Source organism: Macrobrachium rosenbergii, chromosome 2 (genome assembly GCF_040412425.1).
Source record: "Macrobrachium rosenbergii isolate ZJJX-2024 chromosome 2, ASM4041242v1, whole genome shotgun sequence".
NCBI classification, from domain to species: domain Eukaryota; kingdom Metazoa; phylum Arthropoda; class Malacostraca; order Decapoda; family Palaemonidae; genus Macrobrachium; species Macrobrachium rosenbergii.
Genome location: NC_089742.1, coordinates 90,984,829 through 91,001,459, shown reverse-complemented (window position 1 = coordinate 91,001,459; position 16,631 = coordinate 90,984,829). Strand labels below are relative to the sequence as shown.

The following is a 16,631-nucleotide window of genomic DNA, read 5'->3' as shown; positions in this document are numbered from 1 at the left end:
GTAGCATCTTGTCAAAGGAGTTTGGTAAGTGAGAGAGAGTGCGTGTGAGTGACTGGTCTCCTCCCTTTTCTTTTTTACCTTTCTCTCTTGTAGGGCAGAGTCAGGAAGCTAACCGTCATGTGCTGAACAGATAAGGTTTGCAGGTGAGTACATGACAGGAGTATCTTGCCCTTCATCTTTTTGTAGATTGATTGGATGCATGTCCCCTCCTCCCTCTCTCTAGGCAAGGGGAGAGAAGGACAGAAAATGAAACAAACCCATTGGTTTTTTATAGCAAGTTTTACTGTCTCCTGTGCATACTGGTTCCTTCAGCCTTTAGCAAGGTATTGAAAGCAAACTCATTACTTCATGCCCAGAAGTCTAGCAGTTGTCACATCCTATATGTTCAACTGGCTAGAGGTGTGGGACTCCTTCCTCAGCTCTTTTAGACTAGGAAGGTATTCCTGGGTGGGTAAAACCAACCAGTTGGTTCAGAGATGTGCCCAGACTCCCCCCATCAATGGGAAAGTCTCTTATGTAAAGAATGAAGGTTTGTATATGTGTGGGAACAAAGAGCAAATTTAAAAAAAAAATAATTTGTATTTTTCCTAACATACAAACCTGAATTTCTTTACATTTACATCCCAACTCAGCCACCCCTCATTCTGGTATCTTGGCAGGAAGGCAAAGTGGAGTGCAGACCGGCAGGTGGGCGGGGCTTCCCTTACCCTTCGGTAGTTAACGATCTTTTCTGAAAGTTAAACAACCCTTTCAGCTCGAGTTCGCAAGCTAAATCCCTATGTGAAGAACTTAAGATTTGTATGTTAGGAAAATACAAATTATTTAAAAAATTTAATATTTTTGCAATGTAATGATAACATGCTAATATTCTATACATACCGATAATTCTTTACATGTTATTGTGGTAAGCAAGAAGAATCTAAACATACCTGTTAAAGACATCAGTTAATCTTGAGAGAGATTTCAAGAGTGTGTGAACGATATTGATTGTTCTTTCTTCATTTTCCCACAGCTGTTGAATTTGATAAGAAGAAGCATGCAGGGCGTGGCCTCCACTTGTCACGCTCATCTGTGTACAGATGGTGTAAATAACAACAGAAGAAATAAGCGATGATCCAATGGATACAGGCACCATATTAGGCTATTATGCGACGTGTAGATGGGATCTCTAGCGATCAATTCCTGTTGATAAATGATCACCATATTACCTGAGGACCTCTGTACAAGGAATGTTATCTTAAAAACCTAACGAATAAGTTGTGTAGTAAGGGCAAAGGTTAGGGACATCAGCTACCATAGAAAGATTCATACCTCCAATTTTAACTATACTAGTTCATTTCTGTATAGGCCTATATACTGTACATACATATCTTACATACATATACATACATATATATATATATATATATATATATATATATATATATATATATATATATATATATATATATATATATATATATATATATATATATATATATATGAAGATATATATATATATATATATATATATATATATATATATATATATATATATATATATATATGCCTCTGCATTTTGGAGTGGGTGGTGCCAGAAGGAGACAGGTTCGGTCTTCTGCCGTAAACCTGGAACTTATTAAAAAAAAAACTACCAGCCACTGGGTCAATACATATTTCATTTCAAGGAACATCTCAGCCCCTCATTTCTTTCTTCGAATGTCATAGGCAAGTAGGTATGCATACCCAGGATGTGATCATGAGACCTATGCTGAATGCTCAAGGAGGCTGCTGACAGTTTGCATAGAATCACATAGGCTGTAGGTCATAGTTCCAGAACTGGCAGCAGGCTGTCCAACACTGAACATTCCAGCATTAGAAATCACTCAAAAAAATATGTAAAACCTCTGTAGAATATAAAGATTTGACGATTGTTGGACGAGTAAACAATGCAATTTACTTGTATATTGTCTGCGTTGTAGCCTACATATTCCAGATATTTCCCAGGGAAGTGCATTTGTCCTTGTTCTTTTGCTTTGCTGTCCGTCTCCCTAGTTATTAATTCTTTCGCTTTCACAAGTAGCCTAAGTGGCTGTTATCCCACAAATTAATATCACGTGACACTCAGATTAAACACTCCCAAACAATTTTGTATATCAATTAGCTAATATTCTTTGCGGAAGTTTGGAGATCTTTTTCCTATTGGTCTAAAGCTTTGGACAGACACTGTCAACCTGACTCTGTGTTTATGGTGTACTTCTCTCTAAGCACACTTAAATTCTTTCATTTTTGGTAACGAACTTCCCAAAATCAGCTCCCTTCCCCATTTTACAGAGGAGTTTTTCATAGTTTTTTTTTTTAATACTCGTTCTTTTCATTGATTGTAATCTCCACTTTACCTCTCCGTTGTTCATCCATCCATGTTTATTCTTGCACTTAGTCTTCAGAAAACTCTTTCTTTACTTTTCAGATCTGATCTTGAAAGTGTCTGTTTCGGGAGATCACAACTTAATCCAGTCCAGGCTTTCATTACACGCTTAGTTAGCTCCTTCTCCAATCTGCTATCAAATACCCAAATGCTGTTTAAAGGAGATTTAACCTCTCGATTCAGTCATCATTTTGGGCTTTTGCATTCCATATGGACTTGGTTAAACCATATTGTTCACTTACTGAATTGTTTTGAAAAAGAATGTTTCTTTTATATTCATGTTAGTTGTTTCAGCTCAGTGACTACAGCTTTTTATTGTCCTTTCCCGCCCATGTTTAAAATATTTCTATCACTTTTGAGGTGTTCCTTGTCCTGTTTCCCCTCTCTTAACTTAGTTGAATATAAGCCAACTAATAAAATCAATGACCACACAAAACAAAGCCAGTATTCCATAACAAACATTCTCTCGAACAGATCCAGATTCTCTCTGGGAAGAACTAGCCTTTCATATGCTATAACTGGACATGACCTAGCAAAATGCTAAATGCTCCAAAAGTCCTTCAAAAGAAGGCATTAATAAAATAAAAGCACGTTAAAAGAAAAGAAAGAAGACAATGACCCTGAGTATTCCTTCAGATCAGATATCTTGGATATGCTATAACTGGACATGGCCTAGCATAATGCTAAACCTGGAAAATATTAATCAAATTTTTAGCCCTTCTCATATCTTGAATATCCTGCCTATGCTAAACCTGGAAAATATAGCCCTTCTCGTCAATATCCTGCCTGTGTAGCATTGTGCTCACTCAAAAATGTACTGCAGCATGTTCCAGAAGTTTTCGTTCACTTAAAAATAATTTATTCTATTGATATATACGATGAAATGTGCTTTTCTTATTCGATTTTGGTTATTAATCATACGGCTAATAATATAGTAAAGAATGGTGAATGAAAAATTCATATTATGAAAAATGACGAAACATTTTGAAAAATTCCCTGTCAGATGATTGGGCAAAAGAGTCAAACAAGAACCTATATTTTGAATCCAAATAAAAGCATATTAACTAATAAAATATATATATATAATATATAATAATCACCGGCGAAATTATACATATGAAGAAAGAAAATTTTCTAGCTTAAGCGTTGTCAAAAACACAAAGAAAAAATCTCTTAGTGTCGAATGTTATTGTGTGACGCCACACTGTCTCGGGCTCTCGGAGTTGTCAGTCGTCACTTGCGCGATAAATTGGATAACAGACTCAGCCGCACCAAATTATCTCACAGGTCATCGATCATTAGTTGCATGAGACTAATGTGTCATTGTAGATATTGCTAGGCAGCTGGACTTAAATAGAACAACCATGTATAGATGGAAAGGACAACAGAAAGAGAAACATAATAAATTTATTGATAAAAGTGGACGACGACCCCATGGTTGCACTACTGTTGAAGATCACCATCAGATGATCATTGAAGGAGCTCCGGCCAACTCCCCTAACAACTGGTGTTGCTATAAAGAGAGAACATTATGCTCTACCTTCAAGTTCATGCCCAAACCATCCGTAACAGGATACATGAGGCCAAAATATTTCATAGTGTTTCTGCCAAAAAAAAACCTTCATAACAGAAAAAAACAAGAAGAGAGGCTAAGGTTTGCGTTACAATGTTATCCAGTGGCCAATGATTTCTGGAAGAAAGTCGTCTTTTGCGATGAGGAGCAGACATTCTCCACTGATGAGCATGGTAGTCTTCCTCACTGCTGGCGTTTAACATAAGTCATAACATTGAAGTTTTTGCTAATTTTGATTCTTTAGAAGCTCAGATAATAAGAAATACAAAAATAGGAGCAATATATTTAGTTAATTTCATAAGAGGTATCAAAATGATAGGCCTAAGTAGCAATGAAATAAACTAGTATATATATATGTATATATATATATATATATATATATATATATATATATATTTATATATATATATATATATATATATATATATATATATATATATATATATATATATATATATATATATATATATATATATATATATATATATATATATATATATATATATATATATATATATTGTTGGGCCTAATGCTAGGCAGGATCAGGAAATGATACTCAGCATGGTTTCGTATCTTCATTGCAACTGACTCACAGCGGAAGACGGAAGTACAGATAGCTCGTGACGTGGACAATGATGTCACTTATATGGGCGGCGCTTAGGTGCTGCTAGCAGGTTCATCAGCTAACACATCTTACATCTCCCTCCCAAAATATTACGAGGAGGGTAATATTTTCAAACTTACCATTGTCAACACATTGGCAACTTCAAAGACAGACAATATGATAAACAAAATGCTGAACACTTTTAAAGAAAAACATTAAGACACAGGTATGGTGAACCACAATCATAATGAGTAATGGCAACATTAAGATGATGGAAAAGTAGAGAGAGTGAAAGGGAGAGAGAGAGTTTAACATCAATGGCACTAACATATCAAATGAAATAATCATCACATTAGCAAACATGAAATCAAGGTACATTTAAATGCAGTAAAAAAAAAAACTTTCATTTTGTAAAATGCAGAATCAAAGCATGGTTAATTAAACATAATCGTTCATCCAGGCAGGGGCCTCTCTCTTCCTTGTGGGCCTACCTTTGGCGTTGATGAGGAAGACTTAGGCTCATGAGCCACTTCGTCATCGGTAGGAGTGGCTCCTGTTGGCTCACTGGTGGGCAGTTCAATGACCTTCAGGTGTCTTCTGTTTCTTATCGACGAGCGCCCACTGCCATCTAATCTTACTGTGTACTGCCTATGAGGTTGTTGCTCGACTATAATTCCCAGCCTGTCCCAGGCCTTGGTCATCTGGTTCTGAACACTAACGTGTGTGCCTGGCTGTATGGGCGTGAGCCTCCTGTTGGTGCCACTGTCAATTATCTTCTCATTTCTTTCTGCTACTTGACGTTCTCTTTTTCTAATGGATTTTCTCCAGTGGCGGTCTACCATATAGTTGAGTTTTGCAGTCGGTACACCATCGCGTAGCTGTCTCCCAGTTGCGCGCGGAGATTTATTTATACCCCTCAAGGGTGTGTTCAGGTACTGTAGCATGGCCAATGACACCTTGTTGTTATTGAGGCTCCCAGTCCCACTGATACTTGTTCTAATTATCCTCTTTGCGGACTTAACCACAGCCTCGGCTCTCCCATTTGACTGCGGGTAGTGGGCAGATGATAGGCGTATGTCAACTCTCCATCTCCTAAAGAAGACCATCATTTCTTCGCTCACTAGGTTGGTGCTGCCATCCGTAGACAATTGTTCAGGTGCTCCCCATCGAGAGAAGTAATTCCTAAGTTTTGTCATGACCTTTGCAGATGAGGTGCCATTAGGGAAGTGGGCTATTTCTAGCCAGCCTGTAAGCCTGTCGCAGTATGCCATGTGTGTGTGTCCTTCAAGCTGAAACAGGTCCATGACAGTCTGTTGGAACGGATACTCTGGGGCAGGGGTCATCTTCATGACTTCGGCAGGCAGTGATGGTGAGTGGGCGTCGCACGATGTACACTGTGAATGATGATGCTGGAGGTCACCCTTGATGCCCGGCCAATAGACTGAATGTCTCGCTCTTCTCAACATTGTATCTAGGCCTTGGTGTCCAGCATGAAGGTTGGCGGCTACCTGATGGCGGAGCCCTTTGGGGATAACAAGGCAGATGCAGCTGTCATTGAAACAGTCTGTGACCAGGTTGTCAGATGTAGATAAACGTTCCCTGATGCTGTAGAAGGACCTCAAACATGCAATTTTTTGGGATTTCTTCGGGTTCCAGTCCCCTGCAGTCACTCGAGCAACTAGTAGCTGATATGCTGGGTCGTCCAGGGCAGCCTCTTCAACAATTTTCTCATCTATGGTGCACTGCTCCTGTAGGTTTTCTGTGATTGCTGACACCACGCCAATCATTAATTCTTCGTTGAAGCTCTCATCCTGTCTATCTGGCGCGGTCCTCAGGGGAGGAAATCGAGAGAGGAAGTCAGCAGCATGATTTCTCTTGCCTGGTAGGTATTTAACATGGAAATTATACAATAATGTTTTCTCCTTCAATCTAAACAGTCTGGGGTTGGTAATATCGCCGAGACTTCTATTGCCTAATAACTTGACTAAAGGGCGGTGATCTGTGACAAATGTCAAGTTAGGGCGGTGATCTGTGACAAATGTCAAGTTCGGGCAGCCCAATAAGAACAGCCGCGCATTTTTTAAACACCAGGCTACCGCAAGGGCTTCCTCCTCCACCGCTGCATACCCAGACTCGGCGGGCGTGAGGAAACAACTGCCACAAAGTGCTATTCTCCAACCATCTCCACAGCAGAAGGGGGTGTCGACGGAGGTACAGCTGCAATATTGCTGGAGGATGACGAAGCCCATGCCCTCTTTACTCCAGTCAGTGACTGCAACAGTCTGTCGTAGCTTGTCATAGTAGGTGAGGCCATCCTTGGCTAACTTGCAGACGGTGTCTTGCACTTGACGAAACTTCTCCTGAAGGTGCTCATCCCAATAGACCTGTTTGCCTGAGAGCTTCTTCAGTAGGTCTCTAAAGTGGGTCATGATGGGTGCTGTTGTCAGGAAGGGGGCCAGCTGATTGACGAAACCATACCATGACCTAATGTCAGATATTGTGGGCTTTTGGGGCATTGAAAAACTTCTGATGGCAGATAGACAATCTTCTGAAGGCTATTGGGGTCCCAACCGACGTCAAACCCGACGAATTCCACTTCTTTCTTGCAGAACTTGAATTTTTCTGGTTTAAAGGTGATGCCTTTAGATGTGTAAGGACTGGGATATGAGCGACATACTGGCTGGGTGTTTACTGGTTTATTGGTAGTTCCTTACTGAGATAAATGTACAGAATCTTTGATGTTATTGACGCGTGCGAGCGGTAATGTAGCGTCTACACACAGACAGGTAAAACAGAGATAAAAGGTTCAGACATCTGTGTTTGTCGGCAGACAAACAGATGGCGATATCAAGAGACATGATTAACATACAGTGATTAAACATACATCAATGGAAAGTCCAGGAAATTCTACATATGGCCAATTGCTTGAGATTCAAGACAGATTAATGGATACAATAAAGTACCATAATATATGTGAAATGGAGACATTTGGCGTCTTCACAAACAGAAACACACGTACAGTTTGATACAGAAGATTCGTTGGAACATTATGAGTACATGATTAGAATGCTTGCATGGTAATGCAAATAGTGGTGATTGTACATAAAGACAACAATGCTTAGGGAGAAACAGATGGAAATATTGTATGGTTGAAATCGCGTTCCTGTAGAGAAAGAAAATGAGACGCTCCTGTTTTGTCCTGTCCATTCCGATGATGACGACTGACGAACATACGAACACACACGTGTTGGGAAGAGGCAGCGTTGGCTCTTACAAGTACTCTCCCCCAAGACGTGTGTAACGTCTGATTGTTTGGAAGAGACGGTGTCAGGGCGACGGGCTCTTACAATGTTCCCCCCACAAGCGAGACATCGATGCGGAAATTGTCTTGCCGACAATTGTAGTTGGCTCGAAGGGCTTGGGCTAGAGGCGGGTAGGAGGCTGAAGGGCGGGTAGGAGGCTGAAGGGCGGCACTGGCCAGCAGGAGCTCGAGGAGGACGGGAGCGGGTTGAAGGGTGACGTCGGATGATCCTTCGGTGGCCGGCTCGAGGGCTGAAGGATGATGGCGGCTGATCCTTGGTAGCCAGCTCGAGAGGGGCGGCAGCAGGCTGAAGGATGATGTGGCTGGTCCTTCGTTGGTCAGCTCGTCCAGTACGAAAAACGGGGCCGCTTCAGGTTTCCTGGAGGAGGCGTCCAGGGCTCCGGTAGTGGGGTGGGTCATCTCGGAGGGTTGGACTTCTACTGAGAACTCAGGAACGGCGGGAAACAGCGAGGCGGCGAAGGGTCTGTCGGCATGTGGGTCATCATCTTGGGTCGGCCAGGTCCTTCGGGTCACTCCGGGTCACCAGTGTAAGGACTGGGATCTACTGGCTGGGTGTTTACTGGTTTATTGGTAGCTCCTTACTGAGATAAATGTCCTTCGATGTTATTGACTCCGTAGCGTCTACCAGGTAAAACAGAGATAAAAGGTTCAGACATCTGTGTTTGTCGGCAGACAAACAGATATATCAAGAGCATGAACATACAGTGATGAAACATACATCAGTGGAAAGTCCAGGAAATTCTATATATGGCCAATTGCTTGAGATTCAAGACAGATTAATGGATACAATAAAGTAGCATAATATATGTGAAATGGAGAGACATTTGGCGTCTTCACAAACAGAAACACATGTACAGTTTGATACAGAAGATTCGTTGGAACATTATGAGTACATGATTAGAATGCTTGCATGGCAATGCAAGTAGTGGTGATTGTACATACATTAAGACAACAATGCTTAGGGAGAAACAGACAGAAATATTGTATGGTTGAAATCGCGTTCCTGTAGAGAAAGAAAACGAGACGCTCCTGTTTTGTCCTGTCCATTCTGATGATGACGATTGACGAACACACGTGTTGGAAAGAGGCAGCGTTGGCTCTTACAGATGCACAGACTGCGAGGAAGTCATACACATGCCAAAAGGTCCCTTCCACGCTTGAATCATAGAGGTGTGCGTCGTCCACACACTTGAATTTCCTGGGTACTTCTTCAATGGCACCATCGAAACTACGTGTATATGCGTTGGGGGCAAAACAATGCCCCATTGGTGTCCTTCGGTATTGATACCTGCCCCAAGGTGTGATGAATGCAGTTAGGGGTATGCTTTCCTTGCCCAGTTCCACCTGGTGAAATCTCCAATAGGCGTCGGCCACAGTCTTGTATGAACAGAGGGGAATGCTGGATACCATATCGAAGGGCGTAGGGGTATGGTGGGTCTCCCTCCTACAACTTGCATTGAGCTTCTGATAGTCGACTGTATGTCTTGGTTGCCTGATTTCTTGGCCACGACCACCATACATGAACACCATGATAAACTTAAATGTGCAATAGTAGGGTTAGACATATATTGGGACAACTTAGTAACAACTTAACTCAAATCAGGTCTAGTACCAGTCATAATGTGGATTAAGCTACCAACAATCTCCCTATGCAATTTAGGGTTAGCTAATTCTTTGGAATCACTGGAAATTAACTTGTTTATGCTTAAATCACAAGGGATTGCTTTGGGGTTACATTCATTCATTCTGAATTTCTCAAGAATTTTCTCACAGAATTTCCTTTGGTTCATAACAATGGTCCCCCCTGAATCAATAATAAATTCAATTCCTAAAAAATATGAGATTCTCCCAATATCTTTCATCTTAAACTTATTTTTGAGAGATTCCTTTAAGACATGGAGTACATTACCATTATTAGCAGCAACTATCAAATCATCAACCCATATCAATATCATAGTTATATCATTGCCTTCATCAGTTCCTCGCTGGGTGAGCAGGTTCCGTTCTCAGCTACCACTCTGTTGGTCGCGAGTTCGAATCTCCGACCGGCCAGTGAAGAACAAGAGGAATTTGTTTCTGGTGATAGAAATTCATTTCTCGCTATAATGTGGTTCGGATTCCACAATAAGCTGTAGGTCCTGTTGCTAGGTAACCAATTGGTTCTTAGCCACGTAAAAGTAAATCTAATCCTTCGGGCCAGCCCTAGGAGAGCTGTTAATCAGCTCAGTGGTCTGGTTAAACTAAGATATACTTAACTTCATTGCCTTCATACTTTGTATAAAAACATGCATCAGCAGCAGATTGCTTAAACTTATGACTAACAAGAAATCTATGTAACAGATTATTCCAATTTCTTCCACTTTGTTTTAGTCCATACAAAGATTTGTTCAATTTGTAAACTAAATGTTCATCTTTTTCATTGGTTTTCTTGAACCCTTCTGGTTGTTCAAGATATATTTCACAGTCTATATCAGCATTTAAATAAGCAGTTTTCACATCCTTTTGGTGAACTTCCATATCTTCTTGCACTGCTACTTGCATCATCATCCTTATTGTAGTATAGCGTGCGGTCGGTGAGAAGGTCTCTTCATAATCCACGCCTTTCACTTGGGAATATCCTTTTGCCACGTATCTTGCTTTGAACCTCTCTGTGTTATTTGGTTCATGCTTCACTGCATACACCCATCTTCCTCCAACAACTGTCTGTCCTTCAGGAAGTTTTGTCAACTTGAAAGTGTCATTTTCTTCCAAGGCTCTCATTTCTTCTTCCATAGCCTCCTTCCAATAATGAGATTCTGGAGATTCGAGAGCTTCTGTGTATGTAGTTGGAACATTGTAGTAATCTTTATTGTAATCCATCCAACTCATAGTCTTCTAAATGCTTGGGCCTATTTTGTTGCCTCTGTGGATATCTTTTCTCTTCTTGTTCCTTTTTATCTTCTTTCTTCTTTTTATCTTGTTCATTCTCATCTTCATCTTGAAAGTTTCCTCTTTCTTCATCTTTATTCTTATCCTTGGACGTCTCATTGTCTTCATACGATGGATAAGGATTTACATATTCTTCTACATATTCTTGCTGTGCATCTTCTTTTGGAAATTCTTCACTAAACTTCTCACATCTCACCCTCTTCACATCATCTTGCTCTGGGAAGTACACTAAATAGGCTGGACTCTGTATCATGGCCTACAAAAATTCCTCTTCTAGAGCATGCATCTAATTTCTTCTTGTCCTGCTCATAAGCATAACAGACACTTCCAAAGATATGTATGTCCTTTACATTTGGCTTTTGTCCAGTCATCACATCAAATGGCGTCTTCTTTGTCCTTGGATTGTAGCACCTGTTCCGGATGTATGCCGTCATCTTCACAGCATAGGTCCATAATTTCTTAGGTAACTTGCTTTCCAACAATAAACATCTCGACATGTCGAAGATTGTTCTCCAGGAGCGTTCCACAGTACCATTCTGATGTGGAGAGTAAGGCACTGAAAATTCTTGCCTGATACGATTCTTCCTCATGAGGGCTCGAAACTCTTCAGAAATAAATTCTGTTCAATTGTCTGTCCTCATTCGCTTCACTGAACCATATGGCGCACTGTAGCTCTTGCAGCATCATTCTTATTTTTAATCAGATATACCTTAATAATACCAGAAAAATCATCAACAAATGAAATTGCATATTTAGAACCGTCTTCAGCTATTGGGTCAATTTTACCCGTTAAATCACAATGAACTAATTCAAGCTTTTTAGTGGCTCTCCTGTCAGGTTTCCTATTTCTGTACTGAGTCATCTTACCCATCGTACAGACTTCACAACTAAAATTATCTTTAGTGGAAGTATTCATACCTTCAACAACATTTTCCAGTTTCAATACATCTTGCACATTACAATGGCCAAAAATCTTATGCCATTTTTCTAAGGTATGCATGCCACTCCTTAAACCTACATTATACAAAAAATACAATTTACTATTTGTCTCAATACTGAACTTACAACCATCTGGAGCACGTAGCTCTGCATAGTCTGGGGTAAACAAAATTTCCCCACCTCTCCTAGTAGCTGCCTTAACAGAAAATATATTCTGTTTGTATGATGGAATGTACAAGGCATCGCTTAAAGTAACTTTTTGTACATTACCCTTTGAATCACGTAAATTTACAACAGCATTACCTTTACCTAAAACAATACCTGTGGTCCTACTACCATCTGCAAGCTCAATAGTATGACCCTTAGGATTAAAATAAAAAATTTTACAAACTTAGATTTCTCAATAATAATGTGTGCAGTTGCACCACAATCAACCAATAAACCTTCATTCATTGAACTAGATTCACTAGCTCTAAAAAGATAATTATGACCATTTCCATTATTTTCATCACTTGAATCATCATTATCTTTTCTCACTGTTTTCACATGATTTTTCTTCTTACAATAATTTGTATCGTGTATTAGATTTACAATTTTCACTCCAATGGTTAGGCTTCTCGTTTCTTTCACTTCGACACTGAAGTGATTTGTGGCCTTCTTTGACACAATTATAACACTTAAAGGAATTTCTTTGTATCCTTGTTTTCATCACTGCATGATCATTATCTTCATTTGTCTTATTGGCTTCTTTTGTCTTCCTCTTATAGCACTTCAGGGTTTCTTCATAGTCTGTCAAATGCCTCTTGAACTCAGGAAAATTCCATCCTTCTTCTCTCTGATCTACCACAGTAGAGAATGCATGGTAACTGTAGGGTAATCCATTCAATACTATAGACACAAGTAATTCATCATCAATATCCTTCTTGGCTTCTTTCAAGTAAGTCGACTATCTCTCTGCCCTGATCAAATAATCAGTGGCACTTTCATCTTTCATCCTCAGATTAATCAATTCTTTATACAATTTTATTATTCTAGGCTTACTTGTACCAATATAATGACTATGAAGTATTTTTAAGGCTTTCTTACCATTATGCTTGGCATCACGCATCACAAGGGAGAAACTTGTTTCATCCAAATAATGTACCAGCTCCGCTTGTTCTTTGCTGTATCTGGGCTGTCTGCCTCCATCACATCTCGAGTTTTAATCTCACTAGATGGCTTTTAAACCTCTCTTCCCACATCTCATACTTATCTGCATCGCCACTGTACATCAGGTGGCTCCTGGGCCCATAACCTGGTGCGTTTACGTCCACCATTTTGGCAAATATAAGTAGAAATGCGAGGATCAGCTTAAACTCATGTCTTCCCTGTGAGCGCCTTTATTCTCAACTCTATTTACAAGACTCGCCACAAGATGGCAGCGCATGAAATAATAACAATAGGGACCTTCAATATAAAAGGTATCAACAATATAAAGCACCATTCCCAACAAAGTAAATGAGTATATCTTTAAACATACTCTACAAGTAAAATGATTAATTTGAGTTTACATCTCAACAAATCTAAATATTTATTCGTATTAATGCAAAGGCCTATGCAAAACTTTTTTTTTTAACTTATTAAGAATGTTATCTTTAAAGTCATTCTGCTTTTGGTGTAAAATCGATTCATTCATAAAGTAACTTAAGTGCAAGAATGTGTAGATAAGTTCATATGCTTTCTGGCCAGAAACTGTTAATATAGGAATGTGAATACTAAGTGTAATGTATTTTTAGCAAGCTAGCACTCCTAGGCCTAAGAACAAAATCTTAGCGTTAACAAAAGTGTAATTCCATTGGCGAATATTTGTTTGTAAACCATTAATTTTTAAGTGTTTAAGAATAATAACACAAAAATTCCATGTGTTATTGAAAATACAAATATTTCTATTACAAATATAAATAAATACCTTCTAGAACAGTTCAGTGTCTCTACACATTGACGACCTATGCTCCAGCTGGTTCGTGTTGCTGCTGCTCAAATAGTTGCGTTGCACAGGCCACATCCACCCATTAATATCAGTGGATGCCTTTTAGCTACAGTAATGCTTTCGTATTTATTTCTTTTTCTTTTTTTCAACATTAAGGCATCCAAATTATGAAATAGGACTATTTAAAATGTTATGGTTGCAATGCAAGTAATATCAATGTTAATGAAAAATTTATCTTTTTTTAATATTTCAACATCTGAACCTAGGTTTGATGAACATTTTGTTTGTCACAGGCATCGATGCTGGATTAACAAAAGTTTTGGATATGTTTCGTCACTGTTTTTCCAAAATTTGGCCACACACAATATTTTCTTACAGTTTTCAAATTTATGATAGATTTTACTCTTATGAAACATACATTGGCCTTATTTTATCAAATAAATGTGTTTTCGCATTCAAATAAGAGATAAATATGTAGCATGTTAGTTGCCAGTTAGTGAATTTTAAACAACATCCTATGCAGTCATGCAGCATCATTTCTGAGCTTGGCTGTACCAAAGGAAGTAGTATCAGTTTCAGTTTTATTTAGAAAAGGCACGTGCTCATCTGTAAGAAATGAAAGTTTTCAAGACCTCTATGGCAGCTGAGTTAGGAGAAGTACTACTTTTCATAGAAGTTCTTTTGATGGGTTGGAGATTTCAGATCCTAGTAGGGTGAACAGTTTCAACTAAAAACATTAATAGGATAGTGCTCCACAGAGCAGTACCCTAAGTATTGCAATTATTATTAATTCTATGACCTGAAGTATATATTATTTCTTGATGAATTTTATTTTTTTACTACTTTATGGCTGGTAATGGCAAAGGGACGATTTGAACTTACTATTAATAATATTGTAAAATATGCAGAAATTTGTGCTTTCAACAGACATTCATCCACTTCTGGACTCATATATTAATGAACAAAGACTTTCTTATGTGATAAAACCTAAGTCATTAGGCTACAATGGGGATCTACTACTCTTCTCACTTGGTTGTTCCGAAGGCCAAAAGCATGAAGTCGCTGGATGTGTTGAAAGCTCTTGCTCATACCAGCTAATAAAGCTTTACACTGCATTGATCCATAATACCACAGTCCTAACAGCCACAGAAATATTCGAATCTGCTCCTGTCTAGAGTAAGTTGGTGGAAACTGGCAGGACTCCACCTGAATTATATTTCCAGACTTGACTAGCTTGAAGTTGAAAGTTCCGAATCTCCCAGACTCTTCAACTGGGTGTCTCTATTTTAGCAACTGTAGTGTTGAGCTAAAACTAAAGGAGAGGAAGGACTTTCGTTTAGTTTTAGCTCAACACTACAGTTGCTATAAAACAGAGACAAGGCATTAGTTCATCTATATTTCACAATTTGCTGTCGCAACAACTTCGATCAGTGATATGGGATATATGCTTTGGCGTTGAACAAATTAGACTGAAAGAAAAAGGAAAATCTTGACGAAGAGAAATAAAAATATACACTTTTTCCAAACATGCTCTCTAAATGCTGTTATACCTTACCTCAACAGATGATTTAATGAAACAAAGACAATTAAAAAAAATGTTTGAGAAACGCCAGCTTCTAAACAGACATAATACTACCACTTATTTTATTTATAACATTCTCTCTGAAATCCAGGGAAGAGAGCTAATTGCCCGACTCAAAATCATCCATTTAGAACTTTATTACCATTGGACGCTTGTTATCAAAGTTCCCAAAGGACTCAACGTAGTGTCTTGTGAGTTGCAAAAGGACACCAATTCTCATGTATGTCAGTTCTGCAGAAATCAGCTATCAGGGGCTCGTTTAGTTTAGTCTGGTGATTCTTCTTTCCCTCTCCTGCCAGGCTTTGTAATTTTGTATTCGTGTTCCCAGGATTTTCATAATTACTCCTTTTTCCGGAGGTGTGTATTTTCTGTTTTTCAGCAGTTAGGAACACTTGTTCCCTTCCCTATTTGTTCCTGTTTTCATTGCTATCTAGATAGTTATAATCATTATTATTTAAGACTTGAAAAACAAGGTCACCTTGACGGGGTATGAAAGTTCCAAGGCACCGCCTGTTATTGCAACGCTCCCTACCCGAGAGAAAAAACGCAAATATTTTTTATAATGCATTTTCGTAGAAACAATTAACGGATTGTTTTTATTATTTTTATCAACACACCTTGAGTTGGTCGGGATATTTGTACTTTTTTAATAGTATATTTATGTATGTATTTATTATTATTATTATCACATCATTTCCAAAATCCAGAAGGGGTGGGAGAATAAAACCTTCCAAAGCCTGGTCAGAATTCCCTATACAGGTTGCTTACTCTTTTCCAGATCAATTAAAAAATGCAAAGGACAATTTCAACATATGTATGAAGAAGTTATAGAATGTATCAAGAAATTCGAGTCGGTAATATTCTCTATGTTATTTTGAATTCTCAGTTTGCGTGCTTCACAATGAAAAATCCATAACGTCACGTACTTGCCTAAGAGGCATCCGTATATATCTATGTATCATCGTCATCATCATCATCTTTTTTTAGATTAAACCTGGCCATATGCCAGCACGGGCACTTGTCATATGGCGGCTCGTAAGTGAGGCAAGGTGTGAAAGAGATAAAGTGCTTGGTGTGGACCTCCGAACTCTGTATAGCCAACAGCATATGTATAAGGTCACCAATTCTTTCTGCCTTGCATAGATAAACTACAGAAATGAGTTTATGTTTTACGTCAATGAATTTCGTTTTAAATATGACAAACTTGCATCTTAACACGAATAACTGAGGACGACGCAGAGAGAATAAAAGAGAGTCGTACTATTCTCGAGTGATCAAATTGGTTGATTTCAAAGCCTGTCACTTTC

General features: G+C 38.9%; 1 long non-coding RNA gene across 1 annotated transcript in view; it reads right to left on the bottom strand.

The window, feature by feature from the left end:
* Positions 1-16,631, bottom strand: part of LOC136850095 (uncharacterized) — a 69,183-nt gene that overhangs the window by 28,571 nt on the left and 23,981 nt on the right. The window contains exon 2 of the long non-coding RNA XR_010856524.1: positions 930-1,182. This is a non-coding gene — a long non-coding RNA (uncharacterized lncRNA). The remainder of the gene's footprint in view (positions 1-929; positions 1,183-16,631) is intronic.